Source organism: Hemicordylus capensis, chromosome 4, assembly GCF_027244095.1.
Source record: "Hemicordylus capensis ecotype Gifberg chromosome 4, rHemCap1.1.pri, whole genome shotgun sequence".
NCBI classification, from domain to species: domain Eukaryota; kingdom Metazoa; phylum Chordata; class Lepidosauria; order Squamata; family Cordylidae; genus Hemicordylus; species Hemicordylus capensis.
Window position 1 is genome coordinate 191,782,143 of NC_069660.1, and position 23,820 is coordinate 191,805,962.

The 23,820-nt window shown below is 45.1% G+C and overlaps 2 protein-coding genes across 14 annotated transcripts in view; one reads left to right on the plus strand and one right to left on the minus strand.

Moving 5' to 3' along the window:
• Positions 1-21,496, minus strand: part of CDH18 (cadherin 18) — an 896,981-nt gene extending 875,485 nt beyond the window's left edge. For all 6 annotated transcript variants that reach the window (XM_053243963.1, XM_053243962.1, XM_053243957.1 and 3 more), the window contains exon 1: positions 21,113-21,496. The gene's annotated coding sequence lies outside the window, so the exon portion shown is untranslated. The remainder of the gene's footprint in view (positions 1-21,112) is intronic.
• Positions 1-23,820, plus strand: part of LOC128322537 (uncharacterized) — a 184,862-nt gene that overhangs the window by 85,953 nt on the left and 75,089 nt on the right. Inside the window, exon 1 of one of the 8 annotated variants that reach the window (XM_053243968.1) lies at positions 15,786-15,921. The exons of the other annotated variants lie outside the window; for them this stretch is intronic. The gene's annotated coding sequence lies outside the window, so the exon portion shown is untranslated. Of the gene's footprint in view, positions 1-15,785; positions 15,922-23,820 lie in introns of those variants that run through there. 8 annotated transcript variants of the gene reach the window in all.

Below are 23,820 nucleotides of genomic sequence, written 5' to 3' on the forward strand. Positions count from 1 at the left end.
TGGTCGAGTTGGCTGTTTTGACGAAACAAATTCAAAATGTTTTGAGTATTTCGGCCATAGGTAACAATGGGGCAACCTGAGACACCCCATTGTTCCACATGGGTAGCTCTTAGGAATAAAACAATCCAAAAAGAAGGGAAAGTATCATGAAGTACAATCAAGAAAAACAGAGAATCCCAATACTGCTGTGTGAACACGTAAGTATATACTCAACACTGCATATTATACTTCAGAGTTTATACTTCACACAATCTTACAAGAAGGCCTTTGTTATATACAATAGACAATGAGGCTATTCTCACAATGGGAGGAAACAGGGCTAAGGGAGCCCAGCCCGGTTTCCCTCCAACGTGAGACCTACCAGGCTCGCCGGTGAGCCCAATGGTTCAATGGTGGCTAGCCCGCCTAAATACCCCTCCCCTAAATGAGGTTAACGGAGTGCTCTTTTAACCTCATTATTTTGATTGTGTGTCAGCTGTGGCTGCTTGAAGGAAGGCAGTGCCTCGAGCAGTGCCTTTCTGGGGCTCCGGGGGTTAGGTTGCCCCGCGGCAGTGCTCCCCTTTCCCTGACCCCTGGAGCTTCCCAGCGAGCTGCATGCCCGATCCATCCGCCCAGCAGCAAGCGACTGCTTGTGTGTGGGGAGAGTGGGCTAAGCCCGCTCTCCCCACCAAACCCTCCTTGATCGTGTGTAAACCCCCACTTGTGTAAACCCCCACTTTGATCGTGTGTAAAGCCTCAATGTGTTAATCATAAACAGTTTTTGTATATTCAAATATCTCAGAAAAGATCATAATAATGAAAACAAGATACGTCCAAAGACAGTGGTCAATCTAAAAACATATCTTTGTAAAGAGTAGTATTCAAGCCCCAACCTTGCATCAAGTTCATTTCACAGTTACAGTTGGAAACGCATCAGCTGAAGTATAATGTCTTGGTTCACATTAATTATTGGAAAAACATGAAGTACTTATTTCTTGGGTGAAACCAAAAGAACGGGTATTCTGCTGTGTGCTGCCTTGCTGATGTTTTACTACTTCTGTTCTATACTTCGCAATACATCTGCATTTGAAGATTAGCAATAGAAAGTTCTCTCACTTTCCAAAAGAGCAGATTGTGGAACAACTTTGGAACAGCTCCTAAGATATCTCATGCTAAACCTAACGTATCCAGCCTTCAGACAAAACTCTCACAAACTAAAGAGAAATGGTCTCGTAAGACTTTTGACTTCTTGTTCCACTCAGCTAAGCAATTACAAAGTGTTAGCAAGTCAACTCCATGAAAATGAAGCATGAACGGAAAATGTAAACTTCCAGATCATTAATGGGAGAAGAGGGAACAAAGTTTTGCTGACTACTTGCAGCAAAGTTTGTACCAGTCCTTGCAGGTTTTGTACTTAGCAGATTTAAATTAATCAGGAAACAAAGCAAGCCAAATAAGATGGAGGAATAAAGACTTGCTAAAGATACTGAACTTTCAGATCTGAATCTGATCAAAAGGAAATATAATTATTTTTTTTTAATTCTACCCTGCCTTATAATTTAAATTTATTTTAAGGTAGCTGAAAAACAAAATCCAAAACAACAGCAAACAAACACAACACATATTCATAAAACAGCAAAAATATAAAAAACAGCAGTAGTATAAAATAATAAATAAGGCTTGGAAGAATCGTAGCACCCTACTGGGCATTACAAGCCTGAGAAAATGAAAAGGTTTTGATTTGGCATTCAACACTTACCAACTGAGGTACCAGGTGAGCTTCCTCAGGGAAAGCATTCAGGCAAAAACCACCATAGAGGCCCTTTCCCTGGTCACCACTAGGGATGTGCGAAATGTTTCGGATACAAAACGTTTTGTATCCAAAACAGCCTGTTTCGGGTGTTTTGTAGACAAAACAAAACACCCATTTTCCAGATCCAAAAGTTTTGTATACAAAACAAAACATCCCTGTTTCGGCTACAAAAAGTTTTGTTGTTTCGGACCTCCATTTTGTGGTGATCTCTGAGTCAGTCTCCATTTTGTGTTTGACATCTCTTTGAATTTCCCACCCTTCCAGCCTTCTGATCGGTGACCTAAATCATGGGCTGACCTGCTGACAATTCCCTCCTTGTTCCCCATTAGCTCTTTTGCTTCTTGCCGCTCTTTACTGACCCCACATTGGCCAGGGGAAGGGTTGCTAACCCATGGGGTGCTGGGTTCTGTTGTTTCTTTGGTGTTCTGAGTGTAGACTCTCTGGTAGCATATGAGAGTGGATTCTTGTTTTTCACTGAAAATTACCAGAGAATCTACAATGAACACCTCAGAAACACAAAACCCAGTACCCCAAGGGCTTGTGGGTATGGAGGTGGTTGGCACCCTATGTGCACTACACAACCCCTTGCTCTGGGAAACCCCAGTAACCCCCAAGTGGAATTATGGGGCTGCTGAAATCTCCATTATTCCCTATGGTAGAAATCTTAAAAGACACGTAAACTTCAACAATTCACAAAAGATCAGCCCTTTGCCCAATGGAGAGGAGAACTGGTCTCGTGGCTGAGCATGACTTGTCCCCATAGCTAAGCAGGATCTGCCCTGGTTGCATATGAATGAGAGACTTGATGTGTGAGCACTGCAAGATATTCCCCTCAGGGGATGAAGCCGCTCTGGGAAGAGCAGAAGGTTTCAAGTTCTCTCCCTGGCTTCACCAAGATAGGGCCAAGAGAGATTCCTGCCTGCAACCTTGGAGAAGCCGCTGCCAGTCTGTGAAGACAATACTGAGCTAGATAGACTAATGGTCTGATTCAGTATATGGCAGGTTCCTATGTTCCTAATTCTTTTGAGATAATTCTGGAAGTTTCCTTGCCCGCTTTGGGCACTACCACCCACCACACTCCACTCTGGGTCATCCCTTTCCCCTTGATTTGAAGCGATACATTTGCTGGAATCCCCATTATTCTCTATGAGAAAATTCTTAAAGATGTGTAAACTTTAAAAATTCACAAAAAACCAGCCCTTTGCCTTATTCCTTTGAAATTTGGGTGGTAGCTTCCACCCATTGGACACTACCAGCACCACCCACTTTTTTTGCCCTGGTACCCTTTTTAAAAATCCAAATCAATTCAGATTCAGATTCAGAAAATTCGGCTACAAAACAAAACAGGGCTGATTCGGATTCAGAAAATTTGGGTACAAAACAAAACGGGGGTGTTTTGATTCGGATACAAATCGAAACAAGATAATTCCAAAATGCACACCCCTAGTCACCACCCCCCTCACCTCAGATGCAGGGGTGTAGCAAGGTTGTAGTGGGCCCAGAGACAAGATTTTTAAAATGCCCCCCCACTGAAGCTCAGCTCATGAAGTAAAGAAATCCTAAATGAGGCTGAATAGTGGTGTGTGTGTGTGTGTGTTTGTGTGTGTGTGTGTGTGTGTGTGTCTTTTTGAGATTTATATATATCTTCTTTTTGAGCTAGCTAGCTAGCTAGCTAGATAGATAGATAGATAAAACCTATGTGCCACAATAGAACATCATCCTAAATTATTTGAAAGGTTTTGTAAATTTTGGGCGATGCAAGTCATTTAATGATACTAGGGAAAGACATGCTGTTCTGGTAGCTCCAGGTCTTAACACTCACATCAATTTCGGAGGATGAATACAACTGAAGGAAGCCCGGGCTGGTGCACGGTTGGGGGAGTCAGTTATGTGACTTGCCTCTGGGGGCCCCCCCCAAGGCAATGGGCCCCCAGACAACTGTCTCCCCTTGCCCTATTATAGTTACGCTCCTGCTCAGAGGGTAGAAGTGCCTGAAGCCTGAATCACCTTTGTGGTTTGTTTGGGAGCAGGTGGCCCTTCAAGAACATAAGAACAGCCCTGCTGGATCAAGCCCAAGGCTTATCTAATCCAGCATCCTGTTTCACACAGTGGTCCACCAGATGCCTCTGGGAAACCCACAGGCAAAAGCTGAGGGCATGCCCTCTCTTCTGCAGTTACTCTCCTGCAACTGGTTTTTAGAGGCATCTTGCCTCTTTGCTGGAGGTGGCCTACAGCTCTCAGACTAGTAGCCATTGATAGCCACTGATAATACATCAGAATTATTGAGTTGTAGGGCTTAGGATGCAAAATCTTGATCTTGGTTCAAGTAGAGCCCGTTTCTTTTGTATGGGCTCATCTTGTCCCAAAATGTAACCCAGTGCTAACACTGCCCAGAGACTTTGGATGGGGCAGTATAAAAATGTAATAAATAAATACAATAAATCTAAACCCCTCCTCCCAGCACGTCTCATCCACTCATTGAGACCCCGCAGCTCCGCCTGTCTTGCTGGCCCTGAGTATGGAACAAGTAGCAGTTCTGAGAATGCTACCTTGGGGGTCCTGGACTTCAATATGCTACCTAGCAGCCCAAATTTGGCTTCCAGAACCTCCCAAATGCATTTCCCAACATCACTGGTGCTGACGTGCACCATGGCAGCTGACTCCTCGCTAGCACTGCCTAACAGCCTATCTAGACACCATGTGACATCTGCAACCTTTGCACCAGGCAGGCAAGTCACCATGTGGTCTACATGCAGGTCACAGACCCAGCTCTCTATAACCCTAATGATCAAATTGCCCACTACTAGGAGGCCCCCACCCCCTGGAGGAGTATCCCCTGTGTGAGAGGATAAGGACTCTTCATTCATGGGAAGGGTCATTTTTAAAGGGAGCATTTCCCTCTTCCTCAGAACGATGTCCTCCTACCATGAGACCTTCGTTCTCCCTGAAATATCAAATATCAAGCTATATAGTAGTAGGAGTGAAATGCCATCATTATGATAAGAAGAAGGAAGGCCTTTATATAAAGGTCACCTACCAACCATGTCTGTGACAGAGGATAGTTCCTCCCACAACTGTACCAGATCACAGCCTGGAGCCAACTCCACATCTCTACTTCCTCAGCTCTTTGATTTGGGGAGGGAAGTACAGAAAACATATTGCCCACTTTCTCCTCCTCTCCCTCCCAAAGGGCCTAGATTGTGGAAGAGGCAAAGCATTCTCACTTCATCCAAACAAATCTGGAACATATCAGACAGAACTGGAGAAACAAAAATAAATGATGCTACCTTTGCATTATACCCCTGTGCCTCCAGGGTTTCCTTTCTATTTTTGCTACTGAGAATTTGATGGCTACTGTTGATATTACTGTGACATCCATAAGGCAGTAGGCATGAAGGTGACCAACCATTCTGAAATATGGTGCACAGTAGAGATCTCTCACACACACAATCTCCAAAGGAGTTGCATAGAACCTCAATCCCCAAAGGGGGAGCATAGAATTATTGAGCTTTATGGCTTAGGATGCAAAATCGTGCTTTGTTTTCAGCAATTGATTGGAATATCTAAAAGCCTATCTTGCTGCCAGGCCCTCCAGTGTTAGCAGAGGGGTTGCAGGTCTGACAGGGATGAGGAATAGGAGAAACATTCCAGATCAGATTCAATTGAGGTTGACAAAATCGCTCCAAATACTCCACAGATAGATTATATAACCTACTGCTTGTTTAGAACTCCAAACTTTTGTGCAATCCCTGTGGATTTAAGAAACCAACACCTTATTAAGTGTATTGGCAACCAAAACAGCCAATGACCAGGAAGTTAAAGTACCATAGATTTATGTTAGAAATCTTCAATAACTGCCTAACATATAATATACTCTGGCTACTGCTCCTTGACAACTATTAGAATCCATGAAAAAAGATACGCTAAAAATAGAAGGTATAAATAATTAAAGGCATTGCAATGAGTCTGTTGTTGCAGTAAACAGCTTAATTTTCTGAAGTGCAATTGTGCTGAAGGAGGACAATAAGCCTTAAGAACTGCTTCTTGCTATCAGCTCTTCTGCAGGAACCTTTTGATGTATTTTGTACTCTACAGACCTATGTCATTAATTATTGTCCATGAACGGTTCTAGCTCCAAACATAATCAGTGTTTGAGCATAGCAGAAGTATCTTTGGCTCAGCTCTAAACCTACTGAAATTCAAGTAAAGACCATTGTAAAAGCGTTATCTCCATATTCTGGCTTTCTCCACATTTGGGATCACTTTCCATATGGGATACAAGAAAAGCATTATATTTCCTCTGCATATTTACAGCCTGAATTACTGGCGGTGTATATTTCTCAGAGAACCACAGCTCAGCAGCAGAACACCTGCTTTGCATGCAGAAGGTCTCAGGTTCAATCCCTTGCATCTCCAGGTACAGGCATTTCCCCACTTACTATATTCAAGGTTGCTTTGTTTGATACCTCATTATGTACCAAGTGCTAAGAGAGTTGTTTCAGTACTGTGATACAAGTTTCATGGATTAAACATGCTATTTTACAAAGTTCAAATGAAAAAGGCTTCTAAATTATTCTAAATGGAGTTGCATATCTACATCACATCGAGTTGCACTTAGAACTTCAGCATCAGTGGTAGGAATACCAGACCCACTGCGATTCTCTATCCTACATAAGCTAAAGAGCAATTTATTGTAAATTTATTATGTGCTTTACCTAGGCTTAAGGGGCTAACAAATTTGAACAAAAAAGTTACTAGGGATGTGCAAAAAATTTCGGGCACAGATCGATCTGTGCCTGAAATGAGCAATTTTGGGTGATTCGGGGCTGAACTGAATCACCCCCGATGCCCCCCAATATTTTTTGGGGCTGAGCCAAATCACCCGAATTTTGGGGCTGAAAAATTCGGGGGATTCGGCTCATGACCGATTTTTGGGGAATTTTTGAAGTTTTAGTGACTTTGGGGCAGTTTGGGGGCATAGCATGGGATCTGGGCAAAAAGAGTGTGGTGGGGTGGTAGTGCCTAATGGGTGCAGGCTACCACCCCAATTTCAGGGGGGTTGGGCAAAGGGCTGATTTTTGGGGAATTCCTGAAGTTTTTGTGTCTTTGGGGCAGATTGGAGCAGAAAGTGGGGCCCAGGGCAGAAGGGTAGGGTGGGGTGGTAGTGCCCAATGGGTGGAGGCTACCACCCCAATTTCAGGGGGATTGGACAAAGGGCTGATTTTTTGGGAATTTTTGAAGTTTTGGTGTCTTTGGGGCAGATTGGGGGCAGAAAGTGGATCTGCCCCAAAAGAGTGGGGTGGGCTGGTAGATAGTGCCTAATTGGTGGAGGCTACCACCCCAATTTCAGGGGGATTGGGCAGAGGGCTGATTTTTTTGGAATTTTTGAAGTTTTGGTGTCTTTGGGGCAGATTGGGGGCAGAAAGTGGATCTGCCCCAAAAGAGTGGGGTGGGCTGGTAGATAGTGCCTAATGGATGGAGGCTACCACCCATCCCCAATTTCAGAGTGATTGGGCAGAGGGCTGAATTTTGGTGAATTTCTGAGGTTTTTCTCCATAAGGTGCAGTGTGCTAGATTGATCTATTCATCATATTATTAGTAAATGAGAGTGTGAAAAAGTGAAAGTGGGGTCATGAGAGTTGTTTAATTGAAAAAAATCTCATTTGCTATCATAGAATGGGAATTCACACCTCAGAAAATAAGGGAATAACATCCCTTCAGAAAAACTTCTGAGGGGACAGGTGAAATTGGGGACGGGTGGTAGCCTCCACCCATTAGGCACTATCTACCAGCCCACCCCACTCTTTTGGGGCAGATCCACTTTCTCCCCCCAATTTGCCCCAAAGACACCAAAACTTCAAAAATTCCAAAAAAATCAGCCCTCTGCCCAATCCCCCTGAAATTGGGGTGGTAGCCTCCACCCAATAGGCACTACCACCCTTTGCCCAATCCCCCTGAAATTGGCGTGGTAGCCTGCACCCATTAGGCACTACCACCCCACCCTACTCTTTTTGCCCAGATCCCATGCTATGCCCCCGAACTGCCCCAAAGTCACTAAAACTTCAAAAATTCCCCAAAAATTAGCCCGTTGCCCAATCCCCCTGAAATTGGGGTGGTAGCTTCGACCCATTGGACACTACCACCCCACCCCAATATTTTGCCCCTGGGCCCCTTCCCCCCCGAATCGATTCGGATTCAGATTAGGATTAAATCTGAATCCGAACCGAATCAAGGGTGATTCAGGTGGCCCATATTCGGGCACAAAACAGAACAGGGGTGATTCGGTTCGGGTCCTGAACCGAATCACCGAAAATCCAAATTGCACACCCCTAAAAGTTACAACCCCTTAGAATTATAGACTTTTAAAAAAATAGTGCAAGTTCAGCATGACACATTATTGGGCTCAAAAGTGAATGTTAAAAACAGTACTTTGCATTTCCCCTTTAAATATTAAGCAAGCAGGTGCTCCAACGCACCTTCCCAGGGAGTTCATTCCAAAATCTTAGAGCCACCACAGGAATAACTCTGGTCCAACCCACCAACCGTTTTCCCCTTTAGAAGAAGGGACTCAGAACAGGGGCCCTTCTTCCAGATGTATGCAACCAGTGTGGTTTGAAGCAGGAGAGAAAGCTTCCAAGATATGCAGATCATGTTAGGCTTTAAAGATAAGCACTAGTACCTTGAGTTGGGACCAGAAATAGGGATGTGCACAGAACCGGCTGGCCTCGTTCAGTTCAAGTCCAGACCGGGCTCAAACCTGACCAGGCCTGTTCGGCCCGGCACCCCCTCGCACCGCCTGGTTTGGTTTGGGGGGGTTCGCAAGGTTTTTTTTTTAAAAAAATTGTAACTTACCCCCTTTAGGAGAGTTCCTTGAGGTGGTGGGGGAGGGTCCGCGGAGGTTAACCCCCCCACACACCAGCCTCCCTTATTGCTGCCATGGGCCTGTTTGGCCGCTTTTGGGGCCTTCGAACTGAGGCACGGCAGCCATTTTGGATGCTGCCGTGCCTGTGTAAGTGACTTAATTTTAAAAAAACAAAAAAACAACACCTTGCAAACCCCCAAACAGTCAGGGGGTGTTCAGTCTGGGGTCAGATCAAACAAACGGAGTGGTTCAGTTCGACCCCAGACCATCGAACCGAACCAGCTCGACTTGGAACCTCTCAAACATCAAGCCAGTTTGCACATCTCTAACCAGAAATGGTTAATGTTCTAGGAGGTTTTCAAGAAGGACCCATCAAAGTTCAGTCTATGTGGAGGCTAGTCCAATTCTTTTAGTAGGACAACAGTATATATGGCTGTGGTTAATATATGTGGCTGGAATATGTGGCTGGTTCATATGCTGAGACCACTTCTGCAGGGATATGATGAAACCATGAATGCAGATTGTTGGACACACTTTCACACCTCCCCCACCCCCCACCCCCACATGACCATCTCTGCTTGTGGTATAGTTTCCACTTTAATTTATTGCCAATTCAAGTTATCAGATTCAAAATCAACATTCCCCGCCCCCCAAATGAAAAATGCCACTGATTTCAACAAAAAGGAAATGTGAAGGCATTTTTGGAGATTTCTGTTCATGCACAATATCCAAAGAATTTAGTTAGGGTGGGGGAGAAGAACAAAAAGACCAGCAAATTTTTTTTGGGGGGGGGGCGGTCTGCACATCTCTGCCCAAAGCTATCATAGAAATATTTTCAAGAGTCTGCAGTTTAGAAACCCCACCCCCCTTATGCCAAACATTCCCCATTTGTCATGAACTCAGATATGAAGAATTCTGCAGCCTTGGTGCCTTTGTGAGTATGCAGCCTTGTAGACCAATTCCTTTCTTTATCTCACACCTATTTGCATGGTTAACAATCCCTTCCACCACGTGATGTGACATTATTGAGTGCTTCAAACAACTGCCAAAAAACTAACACCAAATGGTCCTTATCTCAAATTGAACTCTGAGGGGTTGGATAAGGGACAATTATGGCCATACATTAAACAGGAATGGCAAATCCATAATCCCAGCTACTGCCTAAATTTATAGTCCTCTTCTCCTTTCATCACAGGAGCAATAAAAATAGACCAGGTACTGTGAATTTCAATCAATTTATTGAACCATATAGTCCATCCTACATGTTCATAGAAGTTTACATGCATTTGTATTGATTTAAATTAACCTCTGATAGAGAGGTGGGGGGTGGCAGCTGTACGTGAATATGCAGGCAAGGTAAACATGGAGAACCTGTGAAAAGCAGAGTCTAAGCAACTTGAATGGAAGCAGTGGATGGAATTAAGGGGAATGGTTATGACCAGTAAGGGTGAAGTGAAGAGTCAGTTGCTACCTGAAACAACAATGCCAAGAGATAGGAGATAGCACCACCACCACCACACAATTTTTGTTCATTATGCAATGATTCACCGATCCTCAACCCATGTTCATCAACATTTCTACCATTTGGTGGACATCTTGCTAGCAGAGGGGACAAGAAGCTTTTGTGTGTTCTGTTTCCCATTGTCTCCAAATCTTTTAATGATCTAATTCATTAACCTTGCAGATAATGAGCCCTTTCTCAAGATCATGAGAAAGAGCTCAAAGGGGTGAGGGGAGGAAGCCTTAAACTTACCTCCCCTGCAGACGACCCGTTCCTCTTTGCTAGGTGTGTGGATCACTCACCTAGCTGATCCTCCACTGCTGCGGGAACTAGGCAGGTTTGGAGGCCAGAAGGCCCAAGTGCACAGTGCATTATGGGGATTCCCCTGGTGCTGGCAGGGAGCCCTGCAGTCTTCTCTGGAGGGTCTCCCCTGTCTGCAGGGTGCTGGCAGGGAGCCCTGCAGTCTCCCAGCCCTGGCTGCAAGCAGACGATTGAAAAAAACAAGTTCAAGAGAGCACTTGCTCCCTTAACCTAGTTTTGAAGGCAGGCTCCCTAAGTGATTTTCTGCTGGGAGCTGGGCAGCTCTTGACAGTTCTCATGTGCAGATGAAAGGGGCTAGGCTTCCTTAGTCCGGTTTCGCCTGCATGTGAGAACAGCCTCAATATCTGCTTTAACACAATTGGAAAATAAAAGGTTGCCTTCATGTGAGTTGTCCACAGCTATTAAGCAAATGCCATGGAATGTTGACCATTGGAGGGAGACCAAAGGCCAGCTGAAGGGAGGAGGGCACCTCACTAAAGCTCAGGCTTGGGAAAGAGGCTGAAGAAGTCAGCATGACAGCAAGTTTGTTAACATCCAGTTAAGATGCTTCTCTAGTTTCATGTAGAGACACTTCAGAGGAAATGTTTTAGCCATCTTTAAACATCCAGCCGTGGTTAATGTTTTATTTATATTGAAGCGCTATGCCCCAGCCTTTAATAGATTTCATTAGTTGGAGTTTCAGAGTCACTTCTGTTTACCATAGTATCACTTTGCATTGCTTGCTCTTCCTTCTGAAGAATTTCAAAGCCCTGTAAATGGGTGTGTATATATTTCTAAAGGGTATATTTTAACCAACCACAAAATAAGCATGGGTTGTGGAATGAATAAAGCGTTTATATACTCCCCAAGTCACCTTAGACAAGCAAACCTCATCCTCACATTTGCAATATGGGGGCAATAATACTGAACTCTCTTACAGAGTTGTTGTCAAACCACTAGTCCCTTGTTAGGCTGCTAGACTGCAGGCAGCCTAAGGTCTATCCAGTCTGTGTTATAAGGCCTGCTGGCCATGGAGGGGGCACATGTCAACCTCGCACTGGCCATTCCAGGCCTAAGTAATTGAAAAAAATATATATATGACAGAAAATCTGAGTCTGCAATTCACAGATTCTTTTTTACACTAATGTCAGAAATTGGAATGTGTGACCATTTTGCATCCCCTAAAACCAAATGTTAAACTCCATCCACACCACAACTAAGCCTATCTGAATCACACAGTTGAGGCAGATAAAGAAAACAAATTAAAGGGAAAATGGCCTTCACAAGCTTGAGACACCAAGCCCATACTGAACCACTAAAATATAATGAAGCAGACTCAAACCCAATAAAGAGGGGCTTGCTAGGCGATCAATAGTCTACCTGTTTTTGGCTCCTGCTAGGGGCAGGGGTGTAGCAAGGTTGGAGTGGGCCCAGAGACAATATGTCCCCCCCCCCGAATGCCCCCCCACTGAAGCTCAGCTCATGAAGTAAAAAAAATCTTAAATGAGGCTGAATAGTGGTAACAAAAAGCATAGTAAAATTTGTGTGTGTGTGGGGGGGTGTAAATTGTGGACGATGCAGGTAGTGGTGTGCACAGACTGTTCCAGGGCCATAGAAAAGGACTCCGGGCCGGTCCGGAATTCCGGAGGTCCAGCAGTTCAGCAGGGTGGGGGAGTGTGTCTTTGGGGGGGCAGTAGTACTTAACACCCCCCCCCGCCGCTCTTCCCCCCTCCGGCGCTGGAGTTGGCAAAAACGTTCTTGGGGCGGCAGAGTTCCTCCCTGCCGCCCCTGCCCCCGTCGTTGTCTCTGTAAGGGTTAAACTAGAAAGAGCTGGCGGCGCGCACGCGCCCTTCACGGCACGTGCTTGTCTCTGCTGCTGGTGCACCGTTGGCGGGAGGGGCAGCATCCGTGGACTCCCCCGTGGCCTCAGAGAAGCCACTTGGAGGGGGTAAGTACAAAAATTAAAATAAAATATTTGTTGTTGTTGTTGTTTTTTAAAAAAATTGTGAATCCTTCAAATGGCCAGCGGGGGGAGGTTCAGTCTGATATCAAGGCAAACCAGAGGGTGTTCAGCTTGACATCGAGACATCAAACTGAACCGGTTCGACTTTGAACAGGTTTGGAATTAAAACTGTTTGCACATCCCTAATTCCTGCTCACCTACAAACAGGGAAGTTGTCAAGCACCTGAAAGACCATAATTTGTGGCTGGAGGGCTGCATTCCACCAGACAGGTCATGCATTAAACCCTATGCTGAAGCCACATCGGATCTCTCTTACATCACAGATTAGAGGACATTATACAAAAATGTAGCTGTTGGCAATTATAATGCAGTGACTATAATTTACATTTAGCATGTTGCTGTTTCAAACCTTGCTTGAGATATCGATCAGAAATTGAACAGCTGCTGAAGCCACTTTCGAACAATAGTCACTCCCTACTCACTCATTTCTCCACAACAAGCGATTCCAAAAAGCTGGAGAGTCTACTTTATAAAAAACTGATGATTCTGCTTACAAGAATTACTCACACTTGCAAGCATAATTAGAACCAACTACTTCATAGGCATGCCTATGGAATAACTCATGAAGCAAAACGTAATTGTCTGCACCAGCAGCGCGTGATTAGAAAACCATCTAAAATGGAACAGAGATATTTATACAAATTCAAAACTTTAAACAAGCAAGTGGCTTTTTCTCTTTTTAGTGGTTTAATTAGGAATCTTAGAATACAATGCAAAATTATATATTTTTTCATTCATTTTCCAACTTGAAAAGGCAAAGCAAAATTAGTGATTACATATTCAAGTAGAAACCCTATTCACACATTTTGTTCAGTACACATACAATCTGTGCATGGTGTGTACATTTATTTATTTAACATATTTTTATACCACCCAAAACTTACGTCTCTGGGTGGTTTACATTCACACATTATGGTTCAACAGATTTAATCGTAGTACACTTCTTAATTGTATCTGGCATTTAGAAGGTTTGTACCCAAGTCCACTTTTAAAATTAATGCATGGACAGTCATTCACATACAAAAACACAAGTGTACACACCTGTACATTCATTTCTTTCTAGGACTGAGCATTTTGCTAAACTATGATTAGACCATGTGGCCAAAGCTAAGTGAGTCATGTGCTCCTCTCTCCCACATGCAACAGGAGGAATGTAGATATAGAGTCTTTGATTTCTGAACAAACTGGAGTTCAGTGTTATGTATGAACTTGAGGAACTTTGTGTCATTCAGATACTTGTCTAACCAGCCTGAGCACACACCATCAATATGTGAGCTCTCACATATTTTCCCCCTTCCAGTGCACCAGGACACTTTTCCCTCGCCACATGGGGGAGTGCTTCATGTGAACTATACATACTACAAATAAAGTACAATTTTGAATTATTACACACACACCCCACATGTGACTAGGGAAACACTCCCCAGAATGCCAGAAGGGAGAAAAGGACATGTGTACTCATGTCCCATATCGTATGTGCTCAGGCCAGACAAATATCATCTGAACCAGTCCTATAAGCAGAAGAACTAGGATATCAAACAACCATTCAATCCTGGCTTGATATTGGATCCTGGATTCTGCTAACTATCATTAGCTAACAAATCATAGCTCCGCAGTTGTACTTAACAGGGAATTGTAGTTTGTTCTTCAAATGAAAGGAAGAGCAATTCACTCTCTTTCTCTTGCACATGAGAGAGGAGGAAAGAGGGTTGGGGTGGCATGCAAGCTCATGAGCCGGGTCTCACGATCAGTGAGACCCAGTCTAGAAGGGTGGATGGGGAGAGCACACGAGCAGGGAGTGAGTCCTCGGCGGCCGGATCGGCCGCCCACACGATTGGCAGCTCCGTGATGGAGCCGGTGGGGGCTGGGGAGCTTGGGGGCCACATGGCTGCTGGAAGCTCCAGTATGCCCTGTGCGAGCATGCAGGGCATACTGGGGAGACCCCCAGAGCCGGGAGGTGGCTTTTTGCCTCCCCTCCAGGGGTCTACTCGTGAGTAACCTCAGCGCAGAGCCGCGCCACAGCTACTCATGATATTTAAGACCAGGTTTGCGGAGCACTCGCAACCAGGAGGAAAGGCAATCAGCACACAAATGAAAAAGGGAAGAGATTTCAAAATAAAAAGATAAATACTATATGAAGGTCAATTGCATTTCAAGTCATAAGACTGTTTCAGAAGCAAACAACTCACTTCATAAGGCCTGTTAAGGGCAACAATCTCTTCAAGGGATCAATAAAACAGATTGAGGCTATTCTCACAACCAGCCAAAACTGAGCTAAGGGAGCCCAGCTTGGTTTCAGTTGGTTATGTGCTGTACGGGAGCCATGCAGCTCCCAGCAGCCAGCCCTCTTAAATCCCCACCCCCCCATTAAATGAGGTTAGCGGAACATGTGCTCCACTAACCCCATTTTCCTAATCATGTGTCACCGCAGCATGGCCACTCATGAACAGACCCACAACGGGGAGGCTACAACAAGCCTCCCCGTGTCAGGGGGCTCCCCAGAATTTTGGATTGTAGTGTGGTGAGGGTTTTGAGAAAAAGCTTCTTTGCCCCCTCACTGAACTATGGTTCTTCTTCCCTGGGAAGAGGAAATGACTATTAAGCCAATATAAATATGCATTTCATCGGATAAATAGGTTTTTCTTCTACAAGCTGAAGGTCCAAATCTTTAAAAAAAGATCTGTAATACAAACGAAAAAAGAACAGAACCTGCACATGTGCTCAGTGTGTTAGAAAATGTGTGGATTACTTTTCTTGTTTTGCTTTAAACCTATAAAAAATAGTTGCACAGTAGAACAACCGACTAAAGGGACTGTCTAGTGTAGATAGGGCACTAGTCTTAATACAAATATTACAAGTAAATGACCCAAAGATTGTGACATGTGGTCTGAATCATTTCAGTTCATGTTAGCACCTACAGAGTTGGGGATTAGATCCAGAGGCGTAATGATAGGGGGACGGGGGGGCACGTGCCCCGGGCGCCATCTTTGAGGGTCACGTGGGGGGCGCTGCCATGAGCCCCGCCGATCCCCCCAATTTTTTTAAAAAATTTAAAATAAAAATTACAGCACTCAAGGGAGTGCATCGGCGCCCCCTCCCCCATGAGCGGTCCCTTCCGTGCCAGTGCCCCCCCCATTGCTTTGCTGCTGGCCTGGCTGGCTTCGGCTTGGCGGCGGGCGGGCGCCGTGGCGGGCGCCTAGTTCACAGTGCTGCTTGTTGCCACGACGACGGAACTGATCAGGCCAGAGGGAGTGTCTAATCACGCACGTCGCGCTGTGCATGCGTGCGTCCATCCTCCTCCTCCCAGCTTGGCTCGCCTTCTGCACGTGGCGCGGAGAGGAGAGCCGAGTGTTGCTGGGGCTGCAGGCGCAGGCAGTGGCACACACGGACGGACAACAAGAGAAAGGAAGGGCAGGCGGTGAGAGGGGCGTGCGGCGGTGGCGGTGAGTGAGTGAGCGAGCCAGCCAGGGGCTCCTCGGCGGGAGTGGGACACCGCATTCGGAGCGCTGCCGGGAGCTGCCCGGGCCGGAGGGAGCAAGCGAGCCACGATGGCCGGGAACTTTTGCGGTGACGGGGCGGCTGCTGCAGCCCAAGCGCGGGGTCCAGGAAGAGCCGCGGCAGGCATGCCAGGCGCGGGGCAGAAGCGGCGTGCCTCTCTGTGGCCGGGCACCCCTGGAGCCAGCCACCGCTCCTGCTGCTACCTGGGCCAGCCCTAGTGGGGCAACAAGGGCCCCTCTCTGGGTGCGCACACAGGGGGAGGTCTGGCCGGGCACTGGAGCAGGCTTGTGGAGTGCCGGAGCCCAGCTCGGGGGTCGCTCGCTCCGGAGGGACGACGCTGCTGCTGCTGGCACCCGCCGCAGCCTTCAGCCATGACTTTCCCCGAGGGAAACAGGAGTGGCTGCGAAACGGTGTGTGGATGGGCAGCGGCGGCAGCAGCAGCAGCAGCGTGTCCTGCTCTCGCTGTACCGGACAGCACACTGGGGTGGCCGTGGCCGGCGGGAAAACCCCACGCCGAGCCCCCCCCCGCATGCTGGCTCCTCCTGGCTTAGGGTGCACATCATGGTTTGGGGTGCCTGGGAAAGAAAGATGCCAGAGAAACAGCCGCGAGTGTATGGATGTGCGGGGATGGAGGGATGGGGGTGGGTGGGGATCTGATCCTGTCATCCTGCACGGATGTTTCCTGCTTGTTAGGATGGCAAGCAGTGTCATGAAGAGCTTTGTCAAGGTTCCCGTCAACAGCAGAACGAGTTGTGATGATGTGATGTGGTGCCTATCTCTCTGGGTTGGGACGTGACAGCACCACGACGCACTTTCCTCTTTGAGGATGGCCGATCTCGCTTACAAACTTGCGAACTGAGTGGGTGCACAGAAATGGTGGTGCAAGAGGACACCAACTCTGCGTGCACGTGTGTCACAGGGGTTAGCGGGCAAGTGGCGCATGTGTGAGTGTGCCTGGCTGTCCGTGCGTGTGATCGCATCTCTCTCTGGGTTGCATCATGTGTTGAGATGTGTGCGTCAGGAAGTCTCCCTGACAATAGGGGGGGCACAGCGCACGGGCACCCGGGCACCAGCTGTACACAATTAAGAAAGTGCTTGGGAAGTGAGAAGCTTCCCCCCCTTCCTCCCCAGTGTGGGGACCCCCTGCTGCTCTTCACTTCCCAGCCATGCTCCGGTCAACAAACTGGAACTTCCAGGAGTTCAGAACTGGCAGTTTGGGCACCCCCTGCAAACTGAGCAAAGAGGCACCTTTTTAAAAGTGGTGCTCCTCTTCTCTGTAGCAGGAGGAGAGCACCTGGACCTCTCCATCCCCAGCACAGCACCCCTCCCGCGCCTGTTGCTGGTGTCTATCTTCTGATTCTTTTTAAGATCGCATAAAGATTTTGCATAAAGAATGTCCATATGTGCACAAAAATAGCACCAGAAATGCTTGTTTCTGTCACCTGTAAAAATGTTTAGAGGAAGGGGAAGAAGGTTGTAATCTGAGCACTTCATGTAGACTGGGACAAGTGTGATTTGTGAATGTTGTTTATGCAAGGTAAAAAAGGATGGGGGACTGAAGGAAGAATATATATGCACTATGGAATCTATAATCAAGCCAAAGTATTTCTTCACCAACTGGGAAGTGAAAGCAGGGGGTGGGGGAAGGACCATCTGTGAAAATGATCTGAGTAGTTGTGTCAGGAGGCTAGGGATCTCAAAGAGAGAATGCTTAGCACCCTCCCCAGACTACAACTCCCAGGATTCTCATAACACTTAAAGTGGCGTAAAATAGAAACAAATGGCCTTGTAATGTGTGTCAGTCAGATGTATGCTGGGGGGGCGGAGGCGGGGGGGGCGCAGCGGGGGGGCACAATTTCAGTGCTTGCCCCGGGCGCCGTTTTCCCTAGTTACGCCTCTGATTAGATCCAATTCAAGTGTTGGGAGGTAGCACACTGCCAGCCATGCTACCTGAAACTGAAGATGTCATGGGGGTGGAACCTGACTAGAATCTTCTAAATGCACACCATATGCAATACTGAGTAGCTAAATCAGCTTCTTCAAACATTAAAAACTATTTGTTTTTGCTGTTCTCCTAATAGCACTGTAACCCAGCTTTTCCAGTAGACAAAAAGAAATCTAAAGTATTACTGAAGGAGCAGTGTACAACATTTACACCTTTTAATAATCTGGAGAAACTAGGAGGATAAATATTTCTAGTTGATTAAAATGCTTCTGCATTCAAAATAAACCCATTGAAGCAGAACATTTTTCAGCTAGAACACTCCAACAGTATCTTTGGAGCATAGCCTGCTGTGTGGATAACATAGGAAGAAAGAGCCCCCTAATGGCTCTAACTTAACTGCAGGGAAAGTTTGTTTCACAGCGTAAAGAAAATTAGTTCCCAAACAGGCAAAGGTTATGAAGATGGGATGGTCTGGGTAATAGCCAAAATTCAAGAGTGTCATAGATCAATATTGACTATGCTCAAGACTATAAAGGAAACCTGATTGTTCAAACTACGTAAAACTAGTTTGAGATAGGAGTTTATCTCAGGGCCAAGTTACAACAAAGAACACATGTAGAGCAAATTCTCCTTAAAGTCTCTCACCCATTTTAGCTTTGCAAAACAGAAGCTTGGGATACACAGACATGCATATAAATGTTCTTATTCAAACTATGATTTTTCCCTAATTTCCGTTTCTCTCCCTCTCCCTCCCCCACCCTCCGCCCACACATAAGCTTATAAGAGTACTAATGTTTTTAGATACTGCATAAGAGTGGGAGTCAGTTATATTGCCTTCACTTTAAAAAGATCTAATAATATCTATGAATTCCTTAATGAAAGAATGTGAAAGGAAAATAAAGTCTCCATGAAGGGAATTACTAGGAGGAAAGGGATTTAGAAACGTTTTTTAATACACAGTGCATTAAGGAGCAGAAGCACAATAAATAAGGATGTTCAATGGGGAGAGGAAAAAACTTATTCCAACTAACTGAGCCACCTAATTGACCTCTATAGCACTCTACCTGACTGAACTGTAATGCTGGAAATGTAAACTGAGACATTACAATTTTTTACTTTAATGCACTCTAGGACAGAATAGAATGCCACAATCAGTCTACCTTAATAGACAAAAATCTCTGCTACCCTCACTTTCTGTGGTAGCTCCCAATGGTCTGCCAGCTTTAATTGAGTGTCATCATAAAACCAGGGCTACCATAATACAACCCCAATGATACTATGCGGTGCAATCACTTGCATGCATAATGGGGCCCATTAGTTTCAAAGGAAAACTGACTCCGGATTTCAATAAGCTTTAGATCAGTCTCTAAATATAGAAGGTTGCATTGCCAGAGATGGAGAATAATGCCCATGAAACATATGCAGGAAAGGTAGAGGTTACTGTTCATAAAATTAAAGATGCAACCCAGCTGAAGATATGTGCTTCTGGGTCCCATTTATCTCAGTGGGACAGATTTAAACATGGGCTTAGCTTTCACATTGAAATCACTGGAGTTTGAGTGTGCTTAACTTTTGCTGGATTGTGCTCTTAGCTGAAGGAAAACCCAGTATATTTAGTAGACAACCAATATGACATTGTATGTATAGTATCACTGCAGATTTGCCTGTCATTTGTTAATTGCATAACCCATTCAGTATTAAAAACAGCAAGTTCTTCCTCTATACAAATTTTTTAAAAACCCAAACCACATACAGTTACAACTCCCTCAGTTTACCATTCAGAACCATTTCAAAACCATCCTGGTTCTTTAAAACAGCAGTTGATTTTTTTAAAAAAAAGAAATATGTTTCTGATTTCCTTTTACTACATGTAACCAAGGCTACAATCCTATGCACATCTACATGAGAGTAAGCATCAGTGAACACAGTGAGATTTAAGGTCAACATGCATAGTATCCAGACAGCCTAATATTCTGACACTTCCCCATAGGAAATTTCATTAATATAACTGGGTAATTGTTAACGCATTGTCTAATATTTGTCTTTGAAATAAGGTCAAGTATATTAAATGTTGCACAGACAGCACCTACTCAGTTTAATCTGTATAAAAGGAGAGGGGGGAGAAAGAGGAATCAGAGTGTGCCTGTGCAAGGCTAATCTTCACAGGTAAGAAGCCACCATTGCAGTGATAACACACTATGCAAACTGTGCTAATTGGACAGCCCCCAGGAAAGTTGTGTCTGGCTGTGCAAATAAGCTGATCAAAAGCTCTGATATAGCAACCCCCATTTCTCTACACATAAGAAGAAATCATAGCAGCTGAACAGTTAAAAACCAGGGGGGAATTGGCTGTGATCATAGCAGTGGGATGAGCAAACAAGGTGATATTTAAAAGGTGATACAGATCAGCTGGAGAGACATAATGCAGAACCCATTAATACGAAGTCACAATGCTGCCCTTTTAGTTCTATACGCACACCGACCCAAGTTTGTATAGCTTATATATGGAGCCTATGAGTTTCCAGAGGGCTTAAGAAACTATTCCCTTTGCAGCCCAGTGATTTTAAAGGTGTCATTTGTGCACAAGTGTGTGCAATTGGTCCAAGTGCTCATGGCACTAGACACACAAGAGCACAACCTCACAGGATTCACATTTCCCCTCCAAAATCCTCATCATCTGTCTGCAGGCACAATACATGCTAGATGCGTTACGGTAGCATGTATGGTACCTGGCAAGTCATGATGTTTTCAACAACCAACAATAGCTTGGCATAGGAGTTAACTTCACAAGTGGGAAATATTTCAAACCAGTTGCAAACGTAGCATTGGAAACCGAAAAGCCAGGCTACCTGGCAAGTGCAGCAGGAACAGTAAAGAATTAATGAAACCACTGAAATATCTTATTTTACTGGGTTGTTCTCCCAGTGTAAACTGCATAACCCATGGTGGGAGGGAGGAGAGAAGAGCTTGCTATCAAAACATTTCCCAAGTAGCTACAAAAACATAATGTCAGTGCTCTTGTTTTGAGGCTAAAGAATAACCATTATTAACAATTCATCTTTCCCCCCATTTATGCAGTGTACCTCTCTCTCTTGCTTTCTAATACTCACATATCGAATGAAACCGCAAACATTCAGGCTGACAATAAACAACTACATGAACCAAAACCAAATATAAGTGAAGCCACTTACCTCAGATATGATTTTGTATGTATCTTCAGTTCTTAGGGGGTCTTATTGAGTCCAGAGTTGTCAGTAATGAACCAGTATTTCAGAGATGCAGCTTATAAGTCAAATGAACTATTCCAAGGTCCAGTCCTGTTAGCTGTTTCACAGGCATACAGCTGTGAAATCCTCTCACGAAGGGAGAAAGCAGCACAGTAAGTTGTCCACGGAGGGAGCTAGGTAGCAGGATTATCTGGCTCCAGCAGTTACATACTGATGCCATAGTACATATTCTCTTCCTCTTTCTTGCTTCCTCGCCTCGATGCTCACTGTGCACTGAGCTCCTTCTGCTGCTGTATAATCAATTCAGCCCGTTTGGATCTAATAGGCCTCTGTTTAAGCAGCCAATGAGTAGCCAGGGATCTGCTTCTGATTCCCAGGGTCTTTTCCAGGAGTGGTACACTAAATAAGAGTTTTGCCAACAATGTAACCAGATAATTTTTAGAGTGTTACTTCATCTCTGAGAACAAACGTGAGTTATCAAAAGAAAGGCAGCATTTAAAGCTCTTTGTCTCTTTGTTCTCTTTCTAAAAAGTGGCACCCAATTTGATTTGACAAGTGTCAGTGAAGGAAGCTTGGGTCAGGAAAGAGAGGAGAAAAATCTGGCTCTTGAGCCTGCAGTGCATGCACAGATTCTGTTAAAGGTTGATGATTTTGTGCCTCAGTAGTACAACTGCCTGCCATCTTCATGTGCTTTCAGCCTGGCTCCTTGAAATCACAAGATGAACATGGAGCCCCAAATTACTCCAGTCTCAAAACCATAACCCAATTGCTGCCTTCCTTGAAACGCCACCTATGCCCCTCCATTTCGCACTGCACAACAGCCCCCCCCCCACATTTGCTAATCCTTGGCACAGCCTAGACTGTGATTCTCAGAGCGCCACACGCTTGCTTGGGGGGCCAAATATTATACGTAGCTGCCACAAGCTGAATCTCTTCTTCCTGTTCTCCCTCCTTTTTTCACAATCAGTAGTCCCAGCGGGTAGATGAAAGAGTGGGGCAAATATGGGGAATTTTGACTCTCCTTTGTGAGAGCTAGAGAGGTACAGTGACTAAGATACGAATCAAGGAATTCCCCAGTTCAAATCCTGCCTCACACTGGGGTGGCCTTAGGCCACCTCTCTTCTGTCATATTCTGTCCCTCCCACCTGCAATATGCAGGAAATGACAACAACAAACCTACCTTGTGAGTGTGTGATTTAAGAAATTAAAAAAAAAATACATGGAACATTTCAACACACAAAAAGCTTGTGTAAAATACCTATATCGGGCAGCAGCAATATAAGAAGATGCTGAAAGGCATCATCTCATACTGCACGTGAGATGGTAATGGTAAACCCCTCCAATATTCTACCAAAGAAAACCACAGGGCTCTGTGGGCGCCAGGAGTTGAAACCGACTCAACGGCACACTTTATCTTTAAATGCCAAGCATAATTTCCATGTACTGTGTTAACTATCTGTTGCCTCTGCAAGACTTCTCCCTCCATTGCAGCCCCGTCCTCCCTGCATCACACCACATGCTGTTTCAAAGGATCTCCAGTCCTCAGGAGTGGCTCTTCAGAAAACTGCAGTGCAGGAGGACTGAGAAAACTCCCTGGTGCAAACATTCTGCTTGCAGAAGATTGACTTGTATCGATTGTATTTACATGACAATTAACACCAACATAACCACTGGAGTGTTATTTGACCATGTATATGGGGTCAGAGTACCTGGACAACTGCCTATATAGTCATGCAGGCATTCCTGATTTTTGCCAACACCTCCACTACAGTGCTCACTAGTATAGTTATGCAGCTCCATACAACCTCCTGGAGACTTTTCAGACAGCAAGCTTTACCACAGGTTTATCACAAGGCTTTACTGTGAGTTCAGGGCATAACTGATACTCCGATGCAAAAAGAGGATTTTTTTTTTTTAACCCCAGACGGGAATAGGGCTAGGTTCCAATATGGAGGGGAAAACCTGAATCATGTGTGAAGTGCTCTCTGAAATATTGCACTGACTGTAAATCTGGCTGCTATGTGAATGCACACCCACCCAGTAAAGTCGTGGTTATGTCATCATCTGAAAAACCTCCCGGAGCTTTCCCAAACATAGCTTCCAGCTCTCAGGATAAATGTTGAGTGAAGCCACTTTGAATTACACTCGTGGCATGAGAAAAGCAGCCCCTCCCCTCTGCTCTCAGGTTTCCTTTTTGTGCAGGTTCACATTGCATGCCTCCATGTTTTCCTTGAGCCATAGAGAGAGAGAGGCATAGAGAGAAAGAGAGTGAGTGAGTGAGTGAGTGTTTGGGAGCTCCATGGGGAGAAACACAATGTTGCCTTCAAAACCCCATGTCCTAGACTGGGAGCATTTGTATACACTAATGGATTTCTTCCCTTTCCCCCAACACATGTGTGGTGTGCTTTATATCAGTTTTAAAATCTCTTTTTAATCAGCAAAAACCATAGGCAAGCAGACTAATATTGTTCCAAAAAGTCAACTTGAGCATACACAGAGGTTTTGTAACTATAACTTTCAAAGAGTTTGCTTCCTGAAAACTGGCTTTTCCACTCTTTGCATCTAAGCAAGGCAGTTCTATTTGCATTCCTAAAGAATGCTTTCATCTTGTCATGTTAATGATTATGTAAACACTTCAGTCCAGTGTTTCGCAACATCTTTGGAGTGATGGA